Genomic DNA, 23908 nt, shown 5'->3' with positions numbered 1-23908 from the left:
GGGGATAAATTGGTATTTTGAGTAATAGAGAACTCCTGGGAAAATGGGACAACAACCTAGTAAATTAAGTTCAAATTATAAAAGGGTGCCAGAGGATATACCCCGAGACAGTCCCCTCGGGGTCAAACTCGCAAACTGGGAAACTGATCCTTCTACAAAAGGAAAAGAGAAAGTAAAAATGATTCAATTCTGCATGAAAGAGTGGGTAAAAAAGGAAATCAGATCTGATCATGTGTACTGGCCAAAATACGGGTCTGATGAGGCATGGATTTGCCAGGCTCTAAATGTATTTGTAAATTCAAAAGAGCCATCTCACCCTGAGGAGAGAGAATATGCTTCTTGCTGGACAGGAATTACAAAACCTCTGGGAACCAAAGTCTTCAAAATATCAGAAACCGCAGAGGAAAAGCAAACAGAAGAGAAAAAAGGCTGAGACCCTTTAGAAGTATTGCCTCCGCCGCCAGCACCAGAAGCTGCCCTCCTCCCCCTGGCTCCGGGGCTTCCCCCGCCAGCCCCCCCTCCGCCCGCACCGGGGGCCTTTCCCCCGGCAGCCCTCCCGCCCCAATGGAGCTGGGGGGGAGCCCTGCCCCCGCCCATGCCGGGGATCCCACCCTTCCCATATATCTCGGGAATCCCAGCACCCTCAATTGCATCAAGGGAAAGGTCACACGTCCCGGCTTCAGCCCCTACCTCTCCTGCCTTGAGAAACCCGGCTTTAGCCCCGGTGCCCGCCTCCTGTGCTCCGGAATATCTGGCTTCACTGCCATACCCCACCCCCACCCTCTGCACCACAGAATATTCAGCTTCAGCGCCAGACTTTGAATCTGCCCCTCCTCCCCAGGGGAGTTCGGTGCTTTCTTCCCAAATCAACCCTCTTCTTAACGAAGGAGCACCATACCAGAATACAGGAGGTGCCATTAAGGCTCCGAGGCAGCCCAACAAGCCCTCCATTGCTAAACAAACAGAGGGAAGCCGAGAAATTCATTTCTTTCCGTTAAGAGAAGTACCTACGGGAGGAGGGGGAAGCGGCTTTGTGAGTGCTCCTCTAACCTCTACAGAGGTTAGGAATTTCAAAAAAGAAATTAAAGGATTATTAGAAGACCCCATAGGTACAGCTGAAATGTTGGACCAGTTCTTAGGTCCCAACATTTTCACTTGGGAAGAAATGCAATCAATAATGAAAATAATATTCTCCCAAGAAGAAAGAGAAATGATTAGAATTGCTGGAATAAAAATTTGGGGAAAAGAAAACCAACAAGGTCCACCCGGGGATCAGAAAATGCCCATTACACCTCCTAACTGGAACCAAAATGATGAAGCTGGGAGGGGACATATGAATGATTATTGTAATTTGATAATCAAGGGAATAAAAGAGGGGGCACTCTGAGGACAAAATGTCAGAAAGGCCTTTGAGGGGCAGCAAGGGAAGGAAGAAACCCTGACTGAGTGGCTGGAGAGGCTCCGAAAGAATATGAAACAATATTCTGGGAGAGACCCGGAGTCCCTAGCAGGGCAAGCCCTGCTAAGAGTTCACTTTGTCACTCATGCCTGGCCAGATATTAGAAAAAAATTGGAAAAAATAGAAGATTGGTATGAGAAACCATTACAAGACCTAGTAAGGGAAGCTCAAAAGATATATATGTCCGGAGGGATGAAGAAAAAGCCAAAGTGGGAGCAAAGATCATGATAGCCACTATGCGAGAGAGTACCTTCCAAAAAAAATCTAAAGCCCTCAGGTAACACTCCTAAACATTCCAGATTCAGAAATGGTGGAAAAGAGAAAAATAAAACCTCAGCACAATCAAGATTCCAAGAACAACCCAGGGATGCCTGTTTCTATTGCAAGGAAGAAGGGCATTATCAAAGAGAATGCCCCCACCTGAGGAGGGATCTGAAAAGATTTCAAGAGACACGCACAGAAGAAAAATAGGGAAATCATGGGCTCTATTTTTGGGGGGATAGATACCATCTGGAGCCTTTGATAACTTTAAAAGTAGGCCCCGAAGAGGAAGTATTGGAATTTATAGTTGACACTGGGGCAGAAAAGACTTGTGTGATGAATATTCCAAAAGGGTGGGATGTAAGTAATGATATGGTAAAAGTAACAGGAGCAAAGGGGGAAGGATTTAAGGTCCCTGTCATTAAAGATGTGGTTATTGAAGGGGAAACAAAAATAGGGATAGGGGATGCTTTGTTAGCTCCTGAGGCTGGCAGCAATTTATTGGGAAGGGATTTACAAATCCAACTGGGGATTGGAGTCATACCAGAAGAAGGGAAAATGACGGCCAAAGTGTTTAAACTTAGCCAAGAAGATGAAAGCAAAATTAACAGAGAGGTTTGGGCTAGGGAAGGGAATAGGGGTGGACTAGATCTTGACCCCATAAGGGTCACAATTGAAAAAGAAGAAGGTCCCATTTGTGTACATCAGTACCCTATATCTTTAGAAGGGAGAAAAGGCTTAAAACCAGTGATAGAAGAATTAATAAAGGATGGGACACTAGAACCTTGTAAATCCCCTCATAATAGCCCTATTCTCCCAGTAAAGAAATCTGATGGAAATTATAAATTAGTGCAAGATTTAAGAGAAGTAAACAAAAGAACACGGGCCTGCTACCCTATGGTTCCTAATCCCTGCACTCTTTTAAGCAAAATTCCACCTCAACATCAGTGGTTTAGTGTGGTAGATCTTAAAAATGCCTTTTGGGCCTGCCCACTGGCAGAGGAAAGCCGAAATATTTTTGCCTTTGAATGGGAAGATCCAAACACAGGGAAAAAGAACCAGTTGAGGTGGACTAAACTGCCACAGGGCTATTGTGAGGCCCCAAATTTATTTGGGCAAGCCTTGGGAGAAATACTACAAACCTTCCCCACTCCCCCAGGAATACAATTTATCCAATATGGAGATGACCTTCTAATATCAGGAGAAGATGAAATGAAAGTTAAAGGAGCTACCATAAAGCTTCTAAATTTTCTTGGGAAAAAGGGACTAAAGGCATCAAAAAGGAAATTACAGTTTGTGGAATCAGAAGTAAAATATCTCGGCCACCTGATAAGCAAAGGTAGCTGACAACTAAGTCCTGAAACAATTACAGGGATTTTATCCCTCCCTCCTCCCTCTTCAAAAAAGGAGGTTAGGAGACTGCTGGGGCTACTGGGATATTGCAGATTATGGATTGAAAGATATACACAAGCAGTAAAATTTTTATATGAAAAATTAACAGGGGGAGACAATATACAATGGACCAAAGATGATGATGATAATAAATTAGAAAAACTGAAGTTGAAACTAGCCTCGGTACCAGCCCTAAGCTTACCCTCACTAGAAAAACCCTTTCATTTATATGTGAATGCAGAAAATGGAGTAGCTCATGGTGTATTAGTCCAGGAATGGGGAGGGGTGAGAAGACCAATAGCTTATTTAGCTAAACTATTGGACCCAGTAAGCCGTGGCTGGCCAGTATGCATTCAAGCCATAGCAGCTACCGCTATTTTGGTGGAGGAGAGCCGTAAGCTCACCTTTGGAAGTAAACTGATTGTATACACACCCCATGCGGTCCGAAATGTGCTAAATCAAAAAGCTGAAAAATGGTTAACAGACTCCAGGCTATTAAAATATGAAGCAATTCTGATTGACAGTAATGATCTAACTATAGAAGCAAGCAAAAGCCTCAATCTGGCCCAATTCCTGTATGGAGAACCAAAAGATGACCTGGCACATGATTGCTTAGAAATTACTCAATACCAAACAAAAGTTCGAGAAGATCTAGCTGAACAAGCCCTCTTAGAAGAGGAAAGAATATATGTGGATGGTTCATCCAGATGCTTGCAAGGAAAAAGAATGTCAAGATATGCCTTAGTCGATGGGATAAATATGCAGGCCATCGAAACAGGAAAACTACCTTCAAATTGGTCGGCGCAGTCTTGTGAATTATACGCTCTAAAGAGAGCACTGGAGCATTTAGCACACAAAAAGGGGACCGTCTATACTGATTCAAAGTACATACCTTTGGAAAGATCTGGGAAGAAAGGGGTTTACTAAATTCAAAGGGGAAAGAACTGATACATGAAGGCCTGATTTCAGAAGTGTTGGAAGCATTAAAATTGCCTGAAGAAATAGCCGTAGTGCATATCAAAGGACACCAAGAAGGGATGACCCCAGAAATAAGAGGGAATAACCTAGCAGACCAAGAAGCCAAAGATGCAGCAGAAAATGGGACTGAACCAATTCTGTTAATCCTGACCCCAGAAAGGGGAGAATTGGAAATCCCCAAATTTAGTAAAGAAGAAGAAAAAGAATTATTTAAGATAGGGGGAGAACAAGATCAATCTGGAAAACGGAAACTTCCTGATGGGAGACAGTTACTTAATAAGCCACTCACTAAGAGAATATTAGAAGATATGCATCAAAAAACTCATTGGGGTACTCAAGCTAGCTTGTGTGATCATTTTCTAAAAAATTATGGGTGTATTGGAATCTTTGGGGTAGCAAAACAAATAACTGGGAACTGTAGAACTTGCCAAAGAGTGACTAGGAAAATAATGAGAAAAACAACATTAGGAGGCCACGAGTTAGCTCTGCGACCATTCCAAAGTATCCAAGTAGATTTCACTAAACTTCCTCAAGTACAGAGATGGAAGTTCCTATTAGTAATAGCAGACCACCTAACTTGTTGGGTAGAAGCAGTTCCTGCTACTAGAGCTACAGCTAACATAGTATGCAAAACCCTTCTGGAACAAATTATTCCCAGATATGGAATGGTTAATAAAATAAACTCAGATAGAAGAACACATTTTACATCCAAAGTCTTACAACAAATAACTCAAGCCTTGGGAATAAAATGGGAATTACATACCCCCTGGCACCCACAAAGTTCAGGCCAAGTAGAAAGAGTGAACCAGACTTTGAAAAAAACTTTAACAAAATTAATGATTGAAACTCAAATGTCATGGGTAAAATGCTTACCTTTGGCTCTGTTGAGAGGCCGAACACAGCCCAGGTCAGACCTGGGAGTGTCTCCTTATGAGATGATGTTCGGATTACCCTTCCTTACTGCTCAACATGAAACAGCCACTTATGAAGTAGGAGAAGTAAGTGTCAAAAAATATGTCACCGCAATTGCCAGAACACTTGAAAATTTGCGGCTGAAAGGAATGATCCCTCAAACCACAGCTTTGGAGTTCAAAATTCATAATATCCATTCAGGGGAATGGGTACTAGTAAAAACATGGAAAGAACAATCTTTGACTCCACAATGGGAGGGTCCTTTTCAGGTACTGCTGATGACTGAGGCCGCAATCCAGACCAAGGAACGAGGGTAGATCCATGCCAGCAGAATCAAAGGACCTGTAAAAGAACCTGAAGAGTGGACTGTAATATCCAAACCAGGTGATACCAAATTGATTCTTAAACGGAGACAATGAGCTAGAACAATCTAAATAATCCAAGGGATATGCAAAGAATCACACCTAACTGAGAAGTAAAAGCCAAATTTATATCAGTGGCCCCTGGACAAATTCTGGGACATCGTGGAGAAGAATATTCTCACTTCAAACAGGAAGGGTTGGGACTGGATCAAACAGGGAACTCTCATGTTCTGATTCTAGCCTGTGATTTGTATTAAGAAGGGGGAGAATCACAACTTCCATCAGTGCCACATCATATACCCTGTTTGAATCATTCTAACACGGGGCATGCCAACCACGTCAAATATAAGTAATTAATCTAGAGGGAAATTGGCATTTCACACCGTCGACACCCTAGTTGTAAAGGGTGTCAAGCACAAAATCGACCCCCTATCCAGACAAAATCATAAGCAACAAAAGCAATAACTTTGCTCTGCAGATGGGAATTACTAGTGCCTGTTGAATGGGAAACACCTAAGATACGATAAGATACTACAGTTAAAAAGGTGCCAAAAGAAATTTGCCTAAAAGCTACAAAGGAAGTGACAAGGAAATAGAGGGCAAGACCGGGTCGGCCACTGTACTCGCCACCGAGAAGATCCAATACACCTGCTATGGGTTGCAACCTCATAGGCAAGGGAGGTGGGAGTATAAGCCATGCCGGACCTCTGTTATTCCTTCTTTTGTCACTTCTCCTGGTCCCTTTTGGGACACCGGCAAGACCATGTTACAAATGCTATCGAAAGCTCTACATGGAAAGACACCGGGGCTTCTTTCTTATTACTCATACCCATACCAACAGTCACTGTTATGACTCATCCAAATTAGGTATTTGCATGCATAAAGGAGAAAAATATTGGATTACAGAAAATTTAGGAACAAGTGGAAACAGACTAAGAAGCAATTGTCCAAAAGGAGAAAAATAGATTTGCTCCACAGCTGCCACCAGGGGAACAGTCCAAGATTTGGTAAAAGAGCAAGTGGTAAGTAAAGATACAAAGCCAGCACAGCAACCTCGCCCTATATTCACCTCACCACGCCAGGACCTGTATGCAAAGCTCAAACAACAAAGAGGAAAAAAACCCAAGGTTAGGAAAAAACCTGTTTGTGGAATTGGGGGAGAGGATAGGTAAAGAACTTAACATAACCAACTGTTGGGTCTGTGGAGGAGCTTTAATGACAGAAGAATGGCCACGGAAAGGTAGCAGCGTAGGCCCGGTAGAACTCCTTAAATGGAACCGGACAAATATAAGAGGGGGGAACCGACCTGAGGGGTGGATTTTAAGTTCAACAGTGATAGGGGAAGAATGCCTCTGGCGAACTGGGATAAACTTTCTTAATGAAGTAGGAAACACTCCCTGTAAAAGCTATAAAGTGAGTAACAAAACTTCAAGGTGGTGGGTCCCAGAAAAACCAACTTGGTATTGAGCCCAGAAAAAAGGAAAAGACTGTGTATATGATCATGAAGTTGGACTCTTTCAGTGTAATGACACGAGGAAAAATCCTTATTTTGGAATCCCAGAAATAGCCAAATTTGGGGAGAATATAAATCAACAAGAAGGTGATTATTGGAAAGCACCAGATGGCTTCTTTTGGATATGTGGGAAAAGGGCATCCCCAAGACTCCCTTCACATTGGAAAGGGAGTTGTACACTAAGAATCATTCAACCAGGGTTTTTCCTTTTCCCAGAACCATGGGAGATCAATTAGGTATACCTCTCTATGAAGACTTCAAAAGAAAGAAAAGAGATTTAATTGGAGGATTCCAAAAATGGAAAGATGAGGAATGGCCCCCTGAACGAATATTAGAAACAGATGGGCCAGCTACCTAAGCACAAGATGGAAGCTGGGGATATCAGACCCCAATTTACATGCTGAATCGTATCATCAGACTCCAAGCTCTTGTAGAAATCATAACCAATGAAACAGCTGGGGCTATGGAATTAATAGTCAGCCAGCAACGCCAAACCAGAGCTGCAATACATCAAAATAGGCTGGCTTTAGACTATTTACTGGCCGAAGAAGGCGGTGTGTGCAGGAAGTTCAATACATCGGACTGTTGTTTAAAAATTGATGACAATGGGGATGCCGTTCTAGATATGGCCAACCAAATCAGAAAAATAGCCCATGTACCAGTCCAAAAATGGGAATCAATGATGTCTGCTAACTGGTGGGATGGCATATTGGGGAAAGAATGGTGGAAGAAGCTAGGTTTCTTCCTCTTATGTGCTACAGCTAGTCTAATATTTCTCCCTTGCTTGATCCCCTGCTTTATTCGGCTAATCACCAGCATAGTTCAAGGCATGCAAGTTGTGGCAATGCCTACTGACCCAAAGTTGGCTATGTCTGGAACAGCACAAAAAATTATGGTATTAAAAAGACAAAGTGATACAAAAGACCCTCTTGAAGAAGCCAAATTGATCTGTGAAAAGAACGAACAGACATTAGAAGCCAAGAAAAAAGAATTATTGCTCAAGCCAAATGATTTATAAAATAGAAAAGGGGGGATTGTTATAAACATATATTATATTAGCTTCTCGCAAAGTATAAAGTAGATATTATATAACGTTAGAAATGCTTTCTGCTGTGTGGATGTAGTTTTCTCTCTTTTTAGCAAGAATGTTAGCAAGTGTGAGCACGTAAGATAACCTCCAAACGAACAGAGGATGAGGCCCGAAAAGCTGCTAATCAACACTTTGTCTAGGGAGCAAAAGGGCCCAAAGGCTACTCCGCCCGGAGAACGGGCGGCCAGGAGAGTCCGGGAGATTTTATCACCACTCTGCCCGGAGAGACGAAGAGGCCCAAAGCTGCAATCAGCCCTGACTGTCTGGAGAATTAAGAAATCCACCCTACCATCGACTCTTGCCTAGCGGGCCCAACCCCAAGAATCAAGAGAAATAAAACCACAAGGCAGAAGACTAGGCACGCTCTAAAAAGGCGGAACCAAGGAGTGGCCATGCAGAACAGCTCCAGGAAAAGTTTTAATATGAATAAAGAACAGACAGTAAAAACGGTATAAAAAGGACTGACCTCTGGCATCAGGTGTGCTCTTGGCAGAGCGCCAAGGCAACTGGCTGTTACCCCGTTGCTTTATTTGATGTGTCTCTTATTGTCTTTATATTAAACCCCTTTAAATTCTCACAGGAGAGTGAACTTCGTTTTTCACAGAGAGAAGTTGTTCCCCCTGACAGCTAAGCTCCAACTACGGTGTCGCTTATGTCCTTCCCAGGACGGGCGGGAAAACGCCTCGGCGCAGCGCAGCGCTGGCCGGGAGCGGCCGGCACGGCACCGAGCGCGCTCCCCACTCCCTCCCGCCCGCGCCGCTGCGGAGACCCCGGGTTCGCCGGAATCGGCCACATGCTGCACGGAGGGCAGCGCGGCAAAGGCGGCCTCCCCTCGTCGCCCGGGGAAGGCCGGCCTCGGATCCCCGCTCTCTCCACCGGCACGGGCAGTGCCAGCAGCCTCTCGCTGTGGTCGCCGCTGGCCGAAAGCCTCGCCGCGCACCGCCCGGCCGGCCCCGCCGCTCCGCGGGGTCACACGGCACCTGCCGTGGGCGGCCGCCGAGCGACAGGAAGCAGAAGCGCTCACCGCCGCGCCGCTCGCCGCCCCGCCCGGGCGCTCCTCTCCTCGCGCTACCACGATGGCGCCGGCCCGCCCCGCCTTCCCCGTCGCCTGCGGCGCAACGCGGCTGCTCCGAGCCACGCAGCACGCGTGCGGCCGGGCCCTGCCGAGCTGCCGGCGGAGCCGGGGCACAGCCCGGGCGGGAGAGCTTCCGGCGAGGCTGGGCGGGCGGCGAGCGCGGCCGAGCGTGAGCGCGCCAGGCGGGCGGCGGGCGGCGGCGTGATGGAGAGCTAGATGGAGGCGGCAGCACCGCGCGGCATAAAATAGCTGATCGTCCGGCAGCCGCCCGCTCCGCAGCCCCTCGGCTGCTGTCGAGAAGGGCCCCGGCCCTGGCCGCGCCGGTGGCGAGGCGGCTCCGCAGCCCGCGGGCAGCCCTGGCGGGGCAGGGGAGCACTGCGGGCAGCCCCGGGGCCGCGCAGCCGTCTGCAACGCGCGGTGGGAGCCGCTGGGAACTATTTTACACGTCCCGGGGGGCTGGAGAGGAGCACGGAGACCACGCGGCAGGTCGCTGCCGTTAGGGAAAATTAATCCACGATGCCTGAGGTTTATATCCGAAAAGGAGACAGAGGAGTCCTGCAACATTCTTCGACTACAGGGAGAGTCCATGGGGCTTTTCCCATGGCGTCTGTCAAACGGTTGCGGGATGCAGCCCCCTTTTGATGCCAAGTTCCCGGCCACAGCACCCTCTTCCTTTTCCCCACTGGCTGAGGTATTCGGGAGATACAGACTTCCGGAACTGCCTACTCTATGCGCCCCCCTCTAATATGCACCCCCCTCTTGGCATCGAGAAGAAAGATAAGAACCCCATTCCTAATGCTCTTAAGTCTTTGTTGCCTTGCTCTAGGTTCAGGAATTTAACACGGCCTTGATTAATCAACAGTCTCTGATGATTAGTAACAGTTCTAGAGAACTCCTAGTTTCTTCTGTTACTTCACTAGCCATAACTTCCTAGCCTTGTCTACAGGCCGATTCACACGGTCTCTTTGTAAAGACTCATCCATCTCATTCCTTTTAATCCCTCCTCTTTTTATTTGCTCTGTATTTGTCTTTACAAACCTTAATTACCATGGATTTAATTTTTTTCTTCTGGAGTCTTCTTGGGTTTTGCTATTATTTGCAGTGACATCCTTTTCTGTCCTTTTGTAGTCATTTCTGGATCAGGTAGGCATGGCTGCTAGCGGCATCCCCTTGAGCACCTGCTGAAAGAGCTGCAGCCAGCATGGTGTCACACATGGTAAAAAGATGAGAATTGCGATAGCATATAAGAGGAGAAATCGTATTCATTTAGCCCATAGCTGGCCAGTTAACTATGAAAATATGTCCCATTCCCATCCTTTCAACATTTGGACAGGTCCACGAGCTGACGTTATTTCCTTTGTTATTTGTTTGACCACTTTTCCGCTGTCATCTGCTTGCAAACAGCAGCTCGAGTCATTTAATTTCCCACAAACTCCTCCTTCTTCTGCCAACAGATAATCTAATACCATCCAATGTTGAAATACCGCTTTCCTCATTTAAGTGGGTTGCTCAGCAAAAAGGTCAAGCGCTGTGGCTGGCTGGTTGGTAATTATTTCCGAGACAGCTTGTAACCTAATTATCTCCTTCAAATGATAAATGGGTTCCCAGGCATCTGGGATTAATTCCTTAGGTTTCCAAGGGGCTGGTCCATCGTGTTGGGTAACTTGTTCTGTTGGCCGTTCATCATTTCCCCGTTTTGGGGTGCTCCCTCCAGCCAGGGCTGCATCAGCTGACTGCTTTTCTCTAATTAAATCATCACAGATTTTGATTCCTAAGCGATTTCCCAGAACTTGTAGTAGCAAAAAGAACAACAGTCTACTAAATATACCATATCCCTGACCAGTTTGGAGGTAACCTGAGCTAAGCATGTTGGCCACAAATCCAATACTGTCCTTTCAAAGCCCGTGTTCCATTAGCAAAGGAACCTACCCATGGTCATCAATTGGTGGCTCAAAATACAGCAGGATTCCCGGGCCTAACGGTCCTCCAACAAGAGTTGCCCCACCATAAGGGTCCCAGCATTTGCATTTCCAAGCTCCCGCACAGGGTTCCCACCTACATTTACATCTGCAAGCTGCTTGGTTGGATTTGGAGCAGAACTCACTAAAAGGCTTTGAGTTCCAATCCGGTGTGGCCATTCCCACTGATAATCACAAACAACATGTCTTCTACTTGTGGAATTTTTGTGGGGACTGCTCAAAAACAGGTGGTCAAAAAAACCCCTTGTCCCTCCCCATTGCTTTACAGGCTTCCAAATATTTTTGGTAAGTGTGATAAGAACGCCTTACGCAGCTACTGTTAGTGAGCCGAACAGGTATTTGATTGCATTTGCCTTGATATTTGGAACAATTGGAAGGAGGGCAATTGGGGGTCCAAACCCAGTTGTTCAAGCCCAGAGGGAAAGTCAATTGACAATTGCCTTTTCCTACATAGACACGCCCTATCCTATTAGGCAATAAGTGCCTGTTGGAGAAGAATGAAGTGGCCGTGAACTTCCTTCTTTGGCCCCAAATCCCATCCCACTGTGGGCCCTCACATTGACCCACCATTTAGGTTCAGCTGGGCTAGCCAACTATGGCCACTCTTCAGATCCTCCTGGCCTTCCACAGAGCCAGCAATTGCTAAGGTTAAAAACTTTTGCTACTTCTTCTCCTAAGGCTGCAAATTGATTCTCCCACTCCTGGCCTAAACTCAGCTGACCATATCAAAGTAGAATTAGTAAGGAAAATGTTTTAATAGTGTCATCTAATTAGCTAGTCTAATTTTCCCGTTGTCTTCTGCAGCACCTGTGGCAATTGAAGACACAGAAACCACTTAACGTAACAAAATGGCCACAAGTATTAGCCCCCAAGTGAGTGGAGATTCTAGAGGAGGGATGCCTATACAGTCTATTTCAGCAGATGGTCTGAAGGTAGGACTGCGGGGCTTCTTCCGATGTCGAAGCACTGGCTACTGCTCCGGCCCACTCCTGCAGAGTGGCAGTCACGGCCTCCCGGCCTTCTCCTCCAGCTGAGATGTGCAAATCTCCGAGGCTTCAGAGACCTTGACCCGAGAGGGACGGGTTCACCTGTGTTCAGCTTACTTGACGGCTGTTTTCTGTCGTCAGTGACACTTGGAATGGGCCACACCATTTCACCAGCACTGGCGCTTCTTTCTACTCCTTAACTAGGACTCAATCTCCTGGTTGGATGTTACAAGCAACAAAGTCCAAAGGCCGGACTTGTGCCGGCTGAGCTTCCTGTTGAAGGGGTTTCACAAGAAGCAGGATCCTGGCCACAGATGGTTTTAAATATACATCACTTGCCTCTACCCCCCCACTAGGTGGAGACTTACCAGGGCAATTGCAAACAACGATTGAAAGGGAGATAACTGAATCTCTCTTCTGGCTTGGGCGCTCATTCTCACCAAAGCCAATGTCCAAAGCCCTACCCATGGCATCTTGGTTTCTATTACCAGCTTCAAAAGGTGTTTATTTCTCTCTTCATTGTTTTCTACCCAAGCCGAGCTCTGGGGGTGCCAGGGCCTATGGAGGTTCCATTGTGTTCCTAAAGAAGCCAAAACCCCTTGAAAGACCTTTCCTGCAAAATGAGTTCCCCTATCTGAGTCTATTGCTTCTACAATGCTGTATCTTGGAATGATTTGTTCCAAAAATGCCTTAAGAACTGATCCTGTCATTACTGAAGTAGTTGGAAATACTTCTGGCCACCTTGCTAGCTGACATACGATTACCAGAAGATATTAAGCCTTGCCACTTGGGGCATCTCCGGAAAATCCACCTGGCATCTTTGGAAGGGCCATGCAGCCCAAGGCCTCCCTCCTCTAGCAAGTTACTTTGTAACTTGGCTGTTGGCTTTAGCACAGATCAAGCAACCTTCAACAGCTCCTTTTGCCAGTCTAAAAAGACCCCCAGCAACATACATCATGAGATAGGCTTCTGCCAATCCTCAGGAAGTGCAAGGACTCTCTTAATGGAGTTGCTTTAATATTGGTAGGGCCAAAGGTTCTGGTATCTCTTGTTTGCCATCCCTTGGAAACCAATTCTTGCCTTTTTTCTCTGCCACACGACTTTTAACTGTATGTCAAACTGCTGTGGTAGAAAAGACAGCTTCCTGGGCAGTGATGGAGTCACGGGGAGCAAAGGGGGCATCTTGGAGAGTTCTGGCAGAAGTGTGGCTTTCTGAGTTTCTTCATCCACCAAAAAGGAGACAGAGGAGTCCTGTAACATTCTTCAACTCCAGGGAGAGGCCATGGGGCTTTTGCCATGGAGTCTCTCAAATGATTGCGGGATGCAGCCCCCTTCTGATGCTAAGTTCCTGGCAACAGCACCCTCTGAGGTACTCGGGAATTACAGACTTCCGGAACTGCCTACTCTATGCCCCCCTCTAATATGCACTCCCCTTTTGGAATGGAAAAGGAAGAAAACCAAACTATTCCTAATGCTGGGAAGTCTTTGCTGCCTTGCTCTAGGTTCAGGAATTTAGCAGGGCCTTGGCTGAGCAACAGTCTCTGTTGATTAGTAACAGTTTCTAGAACGAATACTTTCTTCTGTTACTTCCCTCCCTGTAAATTCCTAGCCTTGTCTAAGGAGAGATTCACACGGTCTCTTTGTAAAGACACATCTATCTTACTCCTTTCACTCCCACACCTTCCTTGCGGTGGAATGGCTCTCCCCGGCACAGCACCTGGCACAAAACCCCCGTATACGCACACACACACCTGCACTTACCCTGCACTCCCCTGCACACACACACACACACACACACACACACCTCCCGCACACTAACACCCCCTCCACATCCCCACCATGCTACTTGCAGTGGCCCCGCCCCTGCCATCCCCGCCGGCTGGCAGCACCCACTCCTCGCATGCTTCCCCATGCCTTGCATTTCCTTGCTGCCCCCTCTGTAGCCTTCCCTCAACCTGCCTTTTCTCCCCTGCCTTGCACTGACTTGCTCACCCATCCCCCACCTGACTTCCTTTCACATTCGTCTAGGTCTGGCCTCATCTTTCCTTTTCCTTCTAGGACCCTCATTGCCTTGCCTCACCTCGCAAAGCCACCACTTGCCTTGCCTTGCTCTTGAACCCCTCCCTTGCCTTGCATGACCTTGCTCACCCCTCCCCCACCTGGAATTCAACACCCCTTTTCAATGACATTTCTGGGCCTTGCCCTGCCCTTTCTGCTCCTCTGAGGAATCTCAAAGCTCTCAAGCATCTCCGGTGTTTCAGGATCCCATGAGAGGAAGACCAGGGGAGGACGCATGTTGCCACACTCATCTCTGTGGGCAGCCTTTGTCTGGGAGCAATCCTTGCATGTCTTGAACCTTGGAGGGGCAATTCACATTTTGCCCTTGAGCTCGGGGACCAGAAAGAGAGTTCTTTTGCATACAAGGGAAAGCAGGTAGCTCAAGTCTTTTAGGTACAGAGGAGAGATGACCCACGCGGGATCAAGGCCACACAGAGCACTTGGTCCTGGCCACTTTTGTGTACCAGCAGTCCTTGAATGTACTTCTCACCTGCCTTGCCTGGCCTTGCCTTGGCAACACAACAGTTGCCTTGCCTTGCCCTGTTAGCCCTCTGTAGCCTTGCATTCCTTTGCAGGGCCCTGCCCCGCACATGACCTGCCTACTGTTTTCCTCCAGGGCCTTGGCTTGCTGAGCCCTTCCTGTTTCTGCCTGGCCTTCCCATCAGTGGCCCTTCCTTCCTACAGCCAGCCTTGCCTCTAACTTCTGGGCCTTCTCTTGCCTACCACTCCATTTGCTTTCCCCTCACTGCTCTGGCCTTGCCTACCTCTCCCTTGACTTGCCCACAATTGCCTGCACTCGGTTTGCAGCGCCTTGCCTGCATGGAAGGCAAGGGAAAGAGTGGAAGGCCGGGCAAAGCAAAGCCAGCAAGTTGTAGGCAGTGCGAGGCAAGGCAGACGCAGGCAAAGGAAGCAGAGCAAGGGTACCTTAAGAAGAACTAGACAAGGCAAGGCCAAGAGACTCGGAGAGCCTTTCCTTGGGAAGGCAAGGACATAGTGCCAGTGTTGCTGGAGCAGATGTTAAGGTACCGTGGGGGGGGAATAGTCTAGCAAGACATTTCTCTTCTGGCCCCTGTGCGTGTGGGGGCAATTGTTGGACATATTCAATACTGGAGGCGGATCAGTCACTGGATGTGTTGTATTTTGGAGGAGGGGATGCTGTTTCTTTGGAGATGGGCTTGTAGTTGCTCTCTTTGGCAAGGAAGGCAGGTTTGGATGTGCACATCAGGTACTCCTAGGGATTTTAAAGGCTTTTCCCAACAGGCAGAGCTCTCTCTGGGTTCGAGCTGTTGAGCTGTCAGCGGGAATGCAAAGGCCAAGCTCTTAAGCTATTTGTCCTGGTGCCTTCAGTGTGTGAGCAGTCCCTGGTGCCGTTGCCTTTGGATCCTGACTCTGGGAGAGGGAAGGCTTAGGATGGTACCTAGAGCTGAGAAGGAGAGTGCTGAGAACAGCGTGTGTGCTGCTAGTTTGAGGGGTGCAGGTGAAGTTGTAGGCAGCAAGATCTTCCTCAGCTGGCACTGTTTTGAGCCCTGTTTTTGCCAGATGGTTTCAAGCTGGTGGGCGGAATCTGCGAGAGGGAAAAGATTTGTTTGGGCCAAAGAGGTGTGGTGTAAAGAAGAGTGTGCTCTTGGAAGGGGAAGATGAGGGCAATCTTTTTGTCCTGACACCGTTGATTTGAGTGCAGGGCCGTTTGCAAGTTGCCTCTGTCTGCCCTTGGGGTGGTTTCGAGCTGGGCCAGGTGCTTGGCCTTCTTTTGCAAGTCTGCAGCGCCATCGTGTGGTTGTTTCCATGAGCGCTGACAGTGCCCGGCAAAAAGCTCTTGGCTGGCGCGGCCCCAGTCGTGTGGAAGCAGTTGGTGGAAGAGCTCCGCTGTGCATCCTGCCTCTTGGAGACATAAAAGGATGTAACCCTGCGCGTAGCGGGGAAGCAAGACGAATCTTTTCATTGTTGGCTGAGCAGTTTCTACGCGGCAAAAGTAAAGGCACTTTCAGCACGGCCTCTTTCTTTCAGAACCTTTTCTGTGCCATCATGAACATGCTCAACATGCCACTCGCACCCGCTGAACTGCATCAAAGGCTCTGGAGATAGGCACTTTCCTTCAAGCTCTCTGTAGCATCGTACCCTCCACCTCTGGCGGATCCCAAAGCCCTTCCAAACATCCAGCAGCTGCACGCAGAGAACAAGTGCTAGAACAAGGCGTTGGCCTTCCTAGTCCTTTTAAAGTCTGTGAACTAGGCGAAACATTCCAGTGAGCAGCACTTTCCTTCGCAACTATATCTAGAGCATCATCACATTCTCTCCAAGTGGGTAAGTCCACCCTTGCAGCGCAGCGTTTGCAGCCACAGTTCGGACTGAGAGATAGGCCAGGTGAGAAAGCATTTCTTGACTATCCCTCTTCTCTGGAAGACTTGATACTCGCAGCGCGACCACGTCCACACACCTTCAGTGTGGCCAGGTTCAAGCAGCTAGAGCTCCCAGAGATGGGAGAGTCAGGAGAGAAGACGTTCCAAAAGTACCGTGTACTTACAGCAGCATTAAAACTGTGCACAGCAGTCTGCAGCACTGTAGACTGCGGCTTCTCCGACAGACGAGCCATCCCATTGTTGCCTCTCGCAGCCTGCTTGCTAGCTGCTCTCCTGAAGAAAAGAACTAGAAGAAAAAGCCAATGCTGGGCTGCACCTTCCCCTTGCCTTACGTAAAGCCACCTAAACTCCCCGCTGCACTCTCTATTTCCCCTCTCCTTGGAAGCGACCACTGTGTTTGCTGCATCTCGAAGCCTAAAGTTAAGCGCCAGTGGTTTTGGGGATGGTTGGAAGAGGGATAAGTAGTAGCACAAGTAAGTAGTTGTCGTTGAACTTCCTCCTTCTCAGTGCTAACGTGAATTGGGCAGGCAGGCGAGTGCCAGCAACGCTCCTTTCTCAGTTTGTACGCTGCGGACACCAGCCCGGTGCTATGCGCCTTCGTTCGGCCTCTTTAGTACCCATGTCGCTCTTTCATTCAGCCGGAGTCGAAGCGTGGTCTGCTTCTCGCCCAGAGAGCACGGTGCCGGCAGCGAAATGCCCCAGCCGACTGCTTCTGCCGACACACGCCTGGTCTATGCACTTTCCCTCGCAGCGACATACAGCAGCACTTTCGGTCTTTTCTTGTCGTCCAAATGCAAAGGGAAAGAGTCTCAGCTCTGTCTGGCACAGTTTTAGGTCAACAAGCTTACCCGGAGCTTACCCGCGACGCGTGGAAACTTGTGTTTGCACCACATTCAAGTGGTTGCCGTCTTTCCTTTACAGCCTGCAGAGCACCGTCAGACCGCGGTGCTCTCTGCACCTGCCTTCTCAGTTCTAAATACCACCGCGCCCCTTAAAGCCTTGCAGGAAGCAAAGACACGGATAGTCATCTCGCAGAGAAGAACGTGGAAGGACGAAAGGATGATCTTCCTTTCTCCTGCTTCTTGCCTGAATTGTGGTGCTGTATTGAAAGTCTTGGCTAGCGAAAAGCTCATCCAGCAAGTGCCTCATTCCTGCCGCATCTCGCTGAGCGAGAGTTTCACGAAGAGTTTAGACTCTGGAAACAGCAAGAAAATGATTGTATGTCGAGCTGAGGAAAATCCGTGCACAGCACACTGTGGATGCGTGCAGTGTTCGCGCTGAAGAGCGCCAAAACGCAAAGCCATCGCTGGGCTTCAGTTTCGTCCAGACGGCAGAAGGCAAAGAACGAAGCAACTGGGCACCGCGTTAACGTACTCAGTGGACCGAATTTCAAATGTCCAGCCAAAAGCTGCTTCATAAGCAGATTCAGCTGAGAATGCTCTGGCTGCTTCACAAAGTAAGGCGCAGCCGTTTCCATTCATCACACTACCTGGCCAGAAGCAGTATCCTACACCTTCAATGCTGCAGAGTCCATGCAGCTGGAGCACACGCAGTAGGACGCGTCGAGATAGAAGGCGTTCTTCAAGTACCCCCCTCCTCCAAGCAGCCTTGAAACTGGGCACAACACACTGCGGCTCGGGAGCTTCCTTCTCAGATAGACGTGCCGTCACGTTATTCACTCTCGCAGCTCCGTTGCCCACTTGCAGCAGCTGCTACCAAAGCAAAATGCTCCAGAAGTAAAAAGCACTGCCGGGCTGCACTTTCCCTTGCCTCACGTAAAGCACCACAAACTGTCCGCTGTGCTCTGTATTTCCATTCTCCGCCGCATCTACCACTGTCATCTCTGCATCTCGAAGCATAAAGCTCGGCACAATTCCTCCCAGGGAAAGCTGGAAGAGAAATAGGTAGCAGCACAAGTAGCTGCAAGTGGAACTTTCTGTTTTAAAACGCTAACGTGAATCCGGAAACAAGCGAGTAACAGCTGGGCTTCCTCTTGCAGCCTGTGCGATGCACACACCAGCTCGGTGCTCTGCCCTCATTCTTTAATGCTCTTCGTACCATGTCGCGCTTTCATTCTGCCGGAGTCGAAGCGTCGTCTACTTCTCGCCCAGAGAGCACGGTGCCAGCGGAGAAAGGCTCCAGAAAAACGCTCCAGGCTGCTGATCCTTCCCAAACACACCAGGGCTATGCACTTTCCTTCGCAGCGCTAAGTAGCATCGCATTCTGTTTGCATTGGAGCCGGAATGTAAAGGGAAAGATTCTCGGCTACGTCTCACTCAGCGCCCAGTTTTAGGTCACCAAGCTTACCCGGAGCTTACCCGCGACGCGTGGAAATTGGTATTTGCACCACATTCAAGTGGTAGCTTTCTTTTCTTTAAGCCTGCAGAGCGCCGTCAGATCGCGGTGCTCTCTGCACCTGCCTTCTCAGTTCTAAGTACCACCGCGCACCTTACAGCCTTGCAGGGAGCAAAGACGTGGAGAGATGTCTCGCAGAGAAGATCGTGCAAAGACGAAAAGATGTTCTTCTTTGCTCTTCCTCGTCGCCCAGATTGTGGTGCTCTACTGAAAGCGTGGGCTAACGAATGGCTAATCTAGCATGTGCTTCCCTTCTAATGCATTTCGTTGAGCGAGAGCTGAGGAAAATCCTTGCACTGTACACTATGGATGCGTGCAGTAGACACGCAGAAGAGCGGCACAGCTCATAACCATCGCACACTCCAGCCCAGAGCTCTGGGGCTGCGTTCTTCTCAATTTCCGGCGCTGGACAGAACTGAGACATTGAGCTTTGGCTCTCTTTAGTGTGTGTACTGCACGCATCCAGAGCGCGCTGTGCACAGATTCTCCTCAGCGCTACGTGCAAGCACAGACTTTCTGCTTCGCAGAGCCCAACTGTCCGCCGAAGCTCTCGCTCAGAGAAATGTGTCAGGAGAGAAGCACTTGCTGGATTAGCCTTACACTGGCCAACAGTTCCAAAGAAGCACCATAGTCTTCTTGCGAGAAAGGATAATAAAACACATGTATTGTCCCAGCAAAGTTCTCTGTGCGAGCCGAAGCCGAGAATCTTTCCCTTAAGATTAAGACCATAACGCAGACAGCATTTTGTGCTACTTAACGCTGAGAGGGATAGCCCAGGTGTGTTTCGGCAGAGGCAGAAGCCCGGAGCGTTTCTCTGCCGGCACCGTGCTCTCAGGCGAGAAGTAGACGACGCTTCGACTCCGGCAGAATGAAAAGCGCGACATGGTACGAAGAGCATACGAATGAGGGCGCAGAGCACCGAGCTGGTGTGCGCATCGCACAGGCTGCAAGAAGAAGCGTGGCTGCCGCTCGCTTCTTTTCGGATTCACGTTAGCAGTTGAAAACAAAAGTTCCACTTGCAGCTACTTGTGCTGCTACCTATTTCTCTTCCAGCTTTCCCTGGGAGGAATTGTGCCGAGCTTTATGCTTCGAGATGCAGAGATGACAGTGGTAGATGCGGCGGAGAAGGGAAATAAAGAGTACAGCGGACAGTTTATGGTGCTTCACGTGCGGCAAGGCGAAAGTACAGCCCGGCAGTGCTTTTTACTTCTGGAGCATTTTGCTTTGTTAGCAGCTGCTGCAAGTGGGCAACGGAGCTGCGAGAGTGAATAACGTGACGGCACGTCTATCTGAGAAGGAAGCTCCCGAGCCGCAGTGTGTTGTGCTCAGTTTCAAGGCTGCTTGGAGGAGGGGGGTACTTGAAGAACGCCTTCTATCTCGATGCGTCCTACTGCGTGTGCTCCAGCTGCATGGACGCTGCAGCATTGAAGGTGTAGGATACTGCTTCTGGCCAGGTAGTGTGATGAATGGAAACGGCTGCGCCTTACTTTGTGAAGCAGCCAGAGCATTCTCAGCTGAATCTGCTTATGAAGCAGCTTTTGGCTGGACATTTGAAATTCGGTCCACTGAGTACGTTAACGCGGTGCCCAGCTGCTTCGTTCTTCGCCTTCTGCGGTCTGGACAGAACTGAAGCCCAGCGATGGCTTTGAGTTTTGCCGCTCTTCAGCATGTGTACTGCACGCATCCGCAGTGTGCTGTGCAAGGATTTTCCTCAGCTCTCCCTCAGCGAAATGCATCAGGTGAGAAACACTTGCTGGATTAGCCTTTCACTGGCCATGGCTTTCAGTACAGCCCCACAATCTGGGCGACAAGGAGGAGAAAGGAAGAACATCTTTTCGTCTTTGCACGTTCTTCTCTGCGAGACGACTATCCGCGCCTTTGCTTCCTGCAAGGCTATATTGTGCGCAGTGGTACTTGGAAGGGAGAAGGCAGGTGCAGAGAGCACCGCGATCTGACGGCGCTCTGCAGGCTGTAAAGGAAAGAGGGCTGCCACTGGAATGTGTGCAAACACAAGTTTCCACGAGTCGCGGGCAAGCTCTGGGCGTGCTTGTTGACCTAAAACTGTTCTCTGTGCCCGACATTGCTGAGAATCTTTCCCCTTACATTTGGACGACAAGAAAAGACCGAAAGTGCTGCTGTATGTCGCTGCGAGAAAAGTGCATAGCCCTGGTGTGTTTCGGAAGGGCGGTCGGCTGGGGCATTTCTCTTCCGGCACCGTGCTCTCCGGGCGAGAAGTAGACGACGCTTCGACTCCGGCAGAATGAAAAGCGCGACATGGTACGAAGAGCATACGAATGAGGGCGCAGAGCACCGAGCTGGTGTGCGCATCGCACAGGCTGCAAGAAGAAGCGTGGCTGCCGCTCGCTTCTTTTCGGATTCACGTTAGCAGTTGAAAACAAAAGTTCCACTTGCAGCTACTTGTGCTGCTACCTATTTCTCTTCCAGCTTTCCCTGGGAGGAATTGTGCCGAGCTTTATGCTTCGAGATGCAGAGATGACAGTGGTAGATGCGGCGGAGAAGGGAAATAAAGAGTACAGCGGACAGTTTATGGTGCTTCACGTGCGGCAAGGCGAAAGTACAGCCCGGCAGTGCTTTTTACTTCTGGAGCATTTTGCTTTGGTAGCAGCTGCTGCAAGTGGGCAACGGAGCTGCGAGAGTGAATAACGTAACGGCACGTCTATCTGAGAAGGAAGCTCCCGAGCCGCAGTGTGTTGTGCTCAGTTTCAAGGCTGCTTGGAGGAGGGGGGTACTTGAAGAACGCCTTCTATCTCGACGCGTCCTACTGTGTGTGCTCCAGCTGCATGGACGCTGCAGCATTGAAGGTGTAGGATACTGCTTCTGGCCAGGTAGTGTGATGAATGGAAACGGCTGCGCCTTACTTTGTGAAGCAGCCAGAGCATTCTCAGCTGAATCTGCTTATGAAACAGCTTTTGGCTGGACATTTGAAATTCGGTCCACTGAGTACGTTAACGCGGTGCCCAGCTGCTTCGTTCTTCGCCTTCTGCGGTCTGGACAGAACTGAAGCCCAGCGATTGCTTTTAGCTGTGGCTCTCTTCAGCATGTGTACTGCACGCATCCGCAGTGTGCTGTGCAAGGATTTTCCTCAGCTCTCCCTCAGCGAAATGCATCAGGTGAGAAACACTTGCTGGATCAGCCTTTCGCTGGCCAAGGCTTTTAATACAGCACCACAATCTGGGCGACAAGGAGGAGAAAGGAAGAACATCTTTTCGTCTTTACACGTTCTTCTGAGCGACATGACTATACGCGTCTTTGCTTCCTGCAAGGCTGTATTGTGCGCGGCGGTATTGGAACTGAGAAGGCAGGTGCAGAGAGCACCATGATCTGACGGCGTTCTGCAGCCTGTAAAGGAAAGACGGCTACCACTTGAATGTGGTGCAAACACTGGCGTGCTTGTTGACCTAAAACTGTTCTCTGGGCGGGACATAGCAGAGAATCTTTCCCTTTACATTTGGACGACAAGAAAAGACCGAAAGTGCTGCTGTATGTCGCTTCGAGGGAAAGTGCATAGACCAGGCACGTGTGGGCAGAAGCAGTCGGCTGGGGCATTTCGCTGCCGGCACCGTGCTCTCTGGGCGAGAAGTAGACGACGCTTCGACTCCGGCACAATGAAAGCGCGACATGGGTACTTAAGAGGCCGAACGAAGGCGCAGAGCACCGGGCTGGTGTCCGCAGCGTACAAACTGAGAAAGGAGCGTGGCTGGCACTCGCCTGCCTGCCCAATTCACGTTAGCACTGAGAAGGAGGAAGTTCAACGACAACTACTTACTTGTGCTACTACTTATCCCTCTTCCAACCATCCTTGGAAACACTGGCGCCTAACTTTAGGCTTTGAGATGCAGCAAACACAGTGGTCGCTTCCAAGGAGAGGGGAAGTAGAGAGTACAGCGGGGAGTTTAGGTGGCTTTACGTAAGGCAAGGGGAAGGTGCAGCCCAGCATTGGCTTTTTCTTCTAGTTCTTTTCTTCAGGAGAGCAGCTAGCAAGCAGGCTGCGAGAGGCAACAATGGGATGGCTCGTCTGTCGGAGAAGCCGCAGTCTACAGTGCTGCAGACTGCTATGCACAGTTTTAATGCTGCTGTAAGCACACGGTACTTTTGGAACGTCTTCTCTCCTGACTCTCCCATCTCTGGGAGCTCTAGCTGCTTGAACCTGGCCACACTGAAGGTGTGTGGACGTGGTCGCGCTGCGAGTATCAAGTCTTCCAGAGAAGAGGGATAGTCAAGAAATGCTTTCTCACCTGGCCTATCTCTCAGTCCGAACTGTGGCTGCAAACGCTGCGCTGCAAGGGTGGACTTACCCACTTGGAGAGAATGTGATGATGCTCTAGATATAGTTGCGAAGGAAAGTGCTGCTCACTGGAATGTTTCGCCTAGTTCACAGACTTTAAAAGGACTAGGAAGGCCAACGCCTTGTTCTAGCACTTGTTCTCTGCGTGCAGCTGCTGGATGTTTGGAAGGGCTTTGGGATCCGCCAGAGGTGGAGGGTACGATGCTACAGAGAGCTTGAAGGAAAGTGCCTATCTCCAGGGCCTTTGATGCAGTTCAGCGGGTGCGAGTGGCATGTTGAGCATGTTCATGATGGCACAGAAAAGGTTCTGAAAGAAAGAGGCCTTGCTGAAAGTGCCTTTACTTTTGCCGCTTGGAAACTGCTCAGCCAACAATGAAAAGATTCGTCTTGCTTCCCCGCTACGCGCAGGGTTACATCCTTTTATGTCTCCAAGAGGCAGGATGCACAGCAGAGCTCTTCCACCAACTGCTTCCACACGACTGGGGCCGCGCCAGCCAAGCGCTTTTTGCCGGGCACTGTCAGCGCTCATGGAAACAACCACACGATGGCGCTGCAGACTTGCAAAAGAAGGCCAAGCACCTGGCCCAGCTCGAAACCACCCCAAGGGCAGACAGAGGCAACTTGCAAACGGCCCTGCACTCAAATCAACGGTGTCAGGACAAAAAGATTGCCCTCATCTTCCCCTTCCAAGAGCACACTCTTCTTTACACCACACCTCTTTGGCCCAAACAAATCTTTTCCCTCTCGCAGATTCCGCCCACCAACTTGAAACCATCTGGCAAAAACAGGGCTCAAAACAGTGCCAGCTGAGGAAGATCTTGC

The sequence above is a fragment of the Aphelocoma coerulescens genome, chromosome 11, assembly GCF_041296385.1.
Source record: "Aphelocoma coerulescens isolate FSJ_1873_10779 chromosome 11, UR_Acoe_1.0, whole genome shotgun sequence".
Taxonomy (NCBI): Eukaryota; Metazoa; Chordata; class Aves; order Passeriformes; family Corvidae; genus Aphelocoma; species Aphelocoma coerulescens.
This window is presented reverse-complemented; position numbering follows the sequence as displayed.